General features: G+C 49.3%; 1 long non-coding RNA gene across 1 annotated transcript; it reads left to right on the forward strand.

Moving 5' to 3' along the window:
* The first annotated feature begins 2,220 nt into the window (after positions 1-2,220).
* On the forward strand, positions 2,221-5,354 carry LOC125156691 (uncharacterized). The gene is made up of 3 exons (XR_007148732.1): positions 2,221-2,451; positions 4,655-4,740; positions 5,142-5,354. It is a non-coding gene; the product is annotated as an uncharacterized LOC125156691 (long non-coding RNA).
* Positions 5,355-7,407: the final 2,053 nt, after the last annotated feature.

Here is a 7,407-nt window from a genome sequence, read left to right on the forward strand (position 1 = left end):
TATTTTTAGATCTTTTCTGTAAGCCTGTAATTACGTCACAACAGAAAGGGTTTAAAAACAACCATTTGCTTATTCCTCCTGCTTCTGTGGATTGCCTGGGTTTAGCTGGTCAGTTTTCCTTCTGGACTTACTTGGGCTCACTTGTCTCTAGAGTCGGATGTCCGCTGAGACAGGAATGTCCAAGATGCCCCTGCCCTCGTCCTCTCTCATCTCCTCTGGTGACAGTGACTGGGGGGCCGGGCTCGGAGGGGCAGTGGGGTCTGGGTCTCAGCCTTAGGGCTTTTCCACATGGCCTCTCCAGCTGGGGAGCTTGACTTCCTTGCTCGGGATTTGGGGCACCTATGAGTGTGCAAGCAGCAGTCACCGTCCCCTTGAGTCATAGGGCCAGAGGAGGCCTGTGCCATTTCCACTGAATTCTGGTGATTCAAGAGACCCAGGGAGCCATCCAGGCTCCACGTGGAGGGACTTCACAAAAGGGTGACGATCCAGGTGGTTCCCTAGGCCCGACCTGGAGACCAGCCACAGTAACTGTAACAGAGTTCGATGAGCGAAGCAGAATCAAGCAGAATTTCTATATGTGCTACAGAACAAGGGGTTTGTTAAATGAGCAAGACCTTATACAGCTGAGGGACAAGTTGGAGCTTGCAGGGAACCTGAGAGGACACGCACTTCAGCGGGGGAAGGACGACGCACAGAAGGCTACGAGAGAAGACCGGGGAGGCTGTCGCCTGCGTCTGGGAGTGAGTTGCTATTGGTCAGCAGAGCTAATGGTCAGGAAAATGAGCGGATCACAGAGTCAGGAAGGGCGAGGACAAGCTCGAGTCTTCCGGCACCTCTGCTCGGTCTCTTTCAGCATTTAAAACACCACAGTTTTGGGGCGCCTGGGTGGCGCAGTCGGTTAAGCGTCCGACTTCAGCCAGGTCACGATCTCGCGATCCGGGAGTTCGAGCCCCGCGTCGGGCTCTGGGCGGACGGCTCGGAGCCTGGAGCCTGTTTCCGATTCTGTGTCTCCCTCTCTCTCTCTGCCCCTCCCCCGTTCATGCTCTGTCTCTCTCTGTCCCCCCCAAAATAAATAAACGTTGAAAAAATAAAATATAAAAAAAAACCACACCAGCACAGTGTTCAGAGAATGTTGGTCACTGTTTCCCTTTTGCCTTCCAGATCTCATACAAATTTCTCTTTGGCCAAGTCGAAGCTGGACCCGCAGAGGGAAGGAGACTGTGACAAATATAGCTCTAGCTTAGCCATGTGAGGTCGTGTAAAACCACCGTAAGAGAAAAAGAGAAAGGACCATAACCGAGGGTCTAAAACTTGGTGGGATTCTGTGAGCACACTTCTTGGAGCCAGAAAAGGACTCCCAATGGAAAGGTCATAATCAAGAACCCTCAATAAGCTTCATAAATATAATAAAAGCATAATGAAGCACACCATTTTTCTATGGATTGCATCAAACTGTATCTCCTAGGTACCAACAGTCTCCAACAAAACCTCAATGAACCAGAAACATGGCTGAAGTTTAAAGCTTAGGCTAAATTCTTTCGAGAGGGCAAAAGCAACGCCAACTCGTATCAGAGATTTGTCCCAAACAGTTTTCTGGCCGGAGCGCACAATTCTTATTTTTATACTCACTGGTACTTACAAGGCACTGCTCTAAGGGCTTCGTGTGCGGGAATTCATTTAATCCTTGCCACAGCCCTGTAAAATAGACATTATGATCACCCCCATTTTATAGGTGAAGACACTGAGAGGTTAGACGCTTGCATGCTAGTAAGTAGCAAAGCCAGGTTTGGACCCCCGTGCAGTGCTCGAGGCTGCTCCGAACCAGTGGTCTAAACTCTCATGCTCAGCCTCCTGTACCATCCACACTCAGGGACTGGGCAATAAGGACGTGTTTTCGGAGTAACAGCCTTGGGCAGGGTCCCATACTCTCGTTTGTAATAAACTTGTGTATTCCTCAATCAGCCAAGACTCACAGCTTGCCATGTGCCAGGCACCACGATAGGCTCTGGGATTACCACACCAAGCAAGCAAACGCCGACTCAGACCTTGGCTCGTGGAGCTTCCAGTCCAGGGGGCTCACGAGTGAGAGCGTCATCGCAGGCTGCGGCAGGTATCCTTAGGACGAGTCGGCCATCAGTGACGGCATAATTGGCTGCATTTTCCCCGTACTACAGCAGGGAAGCATACATCTCCTGGAGAACTTTCTACTAAAAGCGTTAAAGTCGTTTTTAAATCTCACTTTCCCCGAAAAGCCCACTACTCCAAACATCTCTGCTCCCAGCCTGCCCCCACCTGGTCCCTCCCCTGGAGCCCCAAGGCTCAGGCAGCGCTGGGTCCGCCCACCTCCCTGCCTCCCTCTGATTGGCTAATTTTCCCCTTGTCTTCCGAACGCTGCTTTCGCCTGTTGGGTTTGTTGGGCTCCCAGCCCTCCTGCCTCAGTTACAAAAGAAGGTAATTACCCAGATTAAGGGAAAACAAGTGGTTGGCTAATTATGAAGTAGCCTTCCCTGAGAACACCGAAGACGTTTTAAGATTGTACACAGCTGTCTCCCCATTAGGTCACGCAGGCCTGGAAACTAGTCAGGGGTTTTAAATCTCTCCAAAGGGAACAAGCGTGGGAAATGTATAATTTAAACCAAAACAACCCGTCTTGCGCCCTAAGAGCTTGAGGTGGTTGGAATGTGCCTCCGTCCTAGGGAAAATTGCAGGTAGAGCCTCTGCACTGGCTCTCCACCTAAACACAAGGAAGGGGCTTCTTAGGAGCCTCTTCTGGCCTTTCAGAGTAAAGAACACAGTGCTCTGTCTGGGTTATTGTTTTGTCCTGGGGGTTGAAGTCGGATGGGGTGAAAACATAGGGAAGCAAAACAAACATTGGAATGGACTTTGTGCGTTGTTTGAAGTCATTGTGTCTATTCATTTCACACACATAGAATTTCTGTGTTTTTAAATTGAAGACTGAAGAGTCTCAACTCCTTACGAATAGGCATGTGGTGAGGTCTCGAAATGTTTGTCACTGCAAAATTTATCCGTTGAAATCCTAACCCCCACGGTGATGGTATTAGGAGGGGGAGCCACAGGAAGTAAGTGGTTCGTGAGGGTGGAGCCCTCATAAGTGAGATTAGTGCTCTTATGAAAGAGACCCCAGAGGGGCGCCTGGGTGGCGCAGTCGGTTAAGCGTCCGACTTCAGCCAGGTCACGATCTCGTGGTCTGTGAGTTCGAGCCCCACGTCAGGCTCTGGGCTGATGGCTCAGAGCCTGGAGCCTGTTTCCGATTCTGTGTCTCCCTCTCTCTGCCCCTCCCCCGTTCATGCTCTGTCTCTCTCTGTCCCCAAAAAAATAAATAAACGTTGAAAAAAAAAAGAAAGAAAGAGACCCCAGAGACCTTGCTTGCTCCTTCTGCCCTGAGAGGTTACAGTGAGAAGACAAGGGTCTCTCAGGAAACAAATGCTCAACAGACGCTGAATCTGTTGATGACTTGATCTTGGACTTGCAGCCTCCAGAATGGTGAAAAATACATTTCTGTTGCTTATAAGCCACCTAGTCTATGGCATTTTATTATAGCAACCGGACTGAATTAAGACAACATGGAAACTCCAAAACCTGTAGTAACTCATGACTCACCAGTAAAGTTGTCTCCCTAAGGCTGGAGGGCAGGGATTAATTGTCACAGACTACCCGTCTGGAGATCTCTCTTGTCCAGCAAGGGAGAGGACACAGAATTGAATACAAGAGAGGCTAATGTCTGGGAGGAGACAAAAGCCCCAAACAGGGGTTTCATCTCCGTATTTGTTGAGCTTTCAAGATCTTACACACGTGGTGAACGTGGAGAAGACCATCAGACAGTCATCATTAACTTGTAAGAAGCAAAGGGTCTGGGGGGGGCAAGTGGAGTTTGTGATCAAAGTGCAATAGTACATTGGCGTCAGATGGAAAGTAATTTCCTGCAGGTGATATAACAAGTTACTCATGATCTCATTACAATATTTCGCTAGCTAAATTTGGGCATTTGTGCCCCGTGGTGGCGGCTTTCTGCCCTAACCCATTTATGAAAGTAGAACCTATTTCCCCACAGTTAGTCACTTAGTGTTGAGTGGTACTAACTAGCCTCCGAATAGTCCCTTCTCAGTGTGGTTGTGTGGTTCCCAGTTATGATGGGATTTCATTCAACCCTCACATCTCCCTCTGGAGGAACGAAGTGACGTCACTGCTGCTTACCCATATGCCAGGTTCTCCTGTCTTTCTGGCAGGGAGGATTGTGCTCTGTTGCCCTCTTGAAATAGGTTTTGGCCACTTAACTTGCTTTGGCCAATGAAATGTGAGTGAAAAGGACACATCTCACTTTTGCATGGAAGCATGCGAATTTGTCTTCCTACAGTGATCTTGGAAGCACATGCTGATACAGGGGTGCCTTAAGACCAAAGCGCCCTGGGGGTGCCTGGGTAGCTAAGCTGGTTAAACATCGACTCTTGGTTTTGGCTCAGGTCATGATCTTGTGCTTCGTGAGCTCAAGCTCTGCATCGGGCTCCGTGCTGACTGTGCAGAACTTGCTTGGGATTCTCTCTCTCCCTCTCTCTCTGCCCTCCCCCTGCTTGCTCACTCTGTTTCTCTCGAAATGAATAAATAAACTTGAAAAAAAATTTTTTTTTTTTTAAAGACCAAAGTGCCCTGGAAAGATGAACCATCCTATGGAGAACAGCAGTCCTGGAGAATGACTGTGTCTGCCGTGGACTTTTTGCATGAGTAAGAAATAAACTTCAGCAGTATCGAGCAACTGGGATCTGGGGGGCCCTGGTACTGCAGCATAAAACAGCCTTTGATCAATATTACATGGTAGAAATGACCCAACGCTGGTTCTTGTTACAGCCCTTGGATGGTCTTGTTTTTTCCACCTCCTCAGATGCTAGCCATCATGTAAGAAATGCAGCCTTCCTGGGGCACCTGGTTGGCTCACTCGGTTGGGCGTCCGACTTCAGCTCAGGTCATGATCTCATGGTTCGTGGGTTTGAGCCCCGCGTCAGGCTCTATGGTGACACCTCAGAGCCTGCTTCGGATTCTGCGTCTCCCTGTCTCTCTGCCCCTCCCCCACACTCTCCCTCTCTCTCAAAAATAAATAAGCATTAAAAAAAAATTTTTTTTTAAAGAAAAAGAAATGCAGCCTTCCTGGGACCACCAAGCTGTGAGAATGTCAGGCTGCATGACAGGCCCTGGAGGATAAGACACTACCTGGGAAGAAAGAGACCAAGGAATGTTAAATGTGCCGGACATTTGAGTACAAAGTCCTTTGGGTAGTGGGTCCTCCATCTAGAACAGAGATAAACCATTCAGCCAAGCCCTCCACACATTCCTCACCTGCAAAATCATGAGCAAAATAAATGGTGGTTTGAAACCATTCAGTATTGAGGCATTTTGTTTCCTAGCTACAGATCACCAGAACGCTGAATAATAAATATTTTACAGTGACCAACAATTGTTTTTTGTTTTTTTTTTAATTTTTTTTAACGTTTATTTATTTTTGAGACAGAGAGAGACAGAGCATGAACAGGGGAGGGGCAGAGAGACAGGGAGACACAGAATCCGAAACAGGCTCCAGGCTCTGAGCTGTCAGCACAGAGCCCAACGCGGGGCTCGAACTCACGGACGGTGAGATAGTGACCTGAGCCGAAGTCGGACGCCCAACCGACCAAGCCACCCAGGCGCCCCAACAATTGTTTTTTTAAATTGCCCTGTCTTTAGTATATAAGTCCTATGTTGCCACCTTCTATAGGCTATGAGTTCCAAATTAGATTAACATCAATGTCAAAATACAATCGCTCTGAGCCTCCAGCCCCTTGATTGCAACCACATAGACCCTGCTGTCATCCTTACTCTTCAGTTCCCCCCGTCACTCCGAGGAGCCCATATGTGCTCTCAAAATAGTTAGTTAGTGGCAACGACCATGGGGTGTTCAAGGCTACTTCTCTTGTGCTCCAAATCCCACTCATTCCTGTCCACTGCCTGAGACGCCACCAAAAACTGTCTCACCACCGCTGCTGCTCACTGGCCTTGTCACACGTGCTGTCCCTGTGTGCTGTCTCTCTAGTGGCCGCGACGCAATGCACAGCCACCCACCTGCTCCCCCCTCTCCTACCATGCACAAGACCAGTAGCTTCCAGACAACTAGTGGGTGCAAAGCAGCCATCAGAAGGAACGCTGTGATCCTTCTCCCAGCTGTCTAGCCAAGATGCCCTGTTTGAACAATTCACAAGCATCTTGGGAAAAAAAAAAAAAGCAACAAACGAACGAAAACCTGTATGTGTTCCTACACGCAAAAGCTTTTTAAGCATGGCAGAGAACTAAAAGATTCTTAAGCCCATCTTTCACCTTAGACTTTTGCATCTCTGCCCATGCTGGACAGCAAGTTAGAGACGCGGGAGACCGCAAACTCGGGAAGGTATCCACACCAGAGGACAGGAAGCAGCCTCAGAGAAAGAGCAGACAAAGAAAATGAAAATGAAAGGCAGAGGTGGGGAGGGGAAGGGAGTGAAGGGGAAGGCATCCAGCCTGGAGCAGGATTCTCCAGCACTCAGGAACAAGGCTGTAAGTGCCAGCTTAATAATGAATGGACCTAGTCAGCTCCCCGGGGAGCCCCTGGAGCCTCTATTCCTGAGGCAGTTGAATTATTGATGGAAAATATGTGATGTTCTGGCCTGCGCTGACAGCTGCAAGACAAGCTGACAGCAATTTAAATTGATTCTGCCCCCAATAAAGTGGAGGCCACTTTCTGATTTTCAGAGACGCTCAAGGCCCCTGTGGGCGGAGATGGTGAGGGACGCCAGGTTTCCCAAGGGTCCATGCCTCTCCCTCAGGTCTGGAAGCAGCAGGAGATCCTCGCCAGAATCATGGGCTTACCCAGTGCTGTTTCTTACTTTTGCGTGAGTCCCCGGAGACCCCGGATAGCTTTTCCACCTCTCTGAGCATTGCTCAACAGTCCCATGTCCCACTACGATCGCTCGGTCAAGCTCACTTCCGGATGGAGCTGGGCTTCGCTAACAAAGCACCACAACCTGGGTGGCTCAACAACACAGCTTTATTGTCTCAGCTCGGGAGGCTGGAGATCTGAGATGGGGTTGGTTCCCTCTGAGAGAGGCGCTCTTCCAGGCCTTCGTCCTGACGCTGGTGGTTTGTTGGCAATCGTTGGTGTTTCTTGACTTGAACCTGAATCGTCTCAGTCCGTACCTTCATCTTCACATGGCATCCTCCCAGCGTGTGGGTCTGTCTCCATGTCCAAATTTCCCCTTCTCATAAGAACACAGCCATGTTGGATTAGGGCCCACCTCAGCGGTCTCACCTTGACCTGGTCAGGTGTTCGATGATCCTGTTTTCAAGTTAGTGTCCCCCTAAGGGTCCAAAAGATTCTATTGCTTCATT

This window comes from Prionailurus viverrinus, chromosome F2 (genome assembly GCF_022837055.1).
Source record: "Prionailurus viverrinus isolate Anna chromosome F2, UM_Priviv_1.0, whole genome shotgun sequence".
Classification (NCBI taxonomy): Eukaryota; Metazoa; Chordata; class Mammalia; order Carnivora; family Felidae; genus Prionailurus; species Prionailurus viverrinus.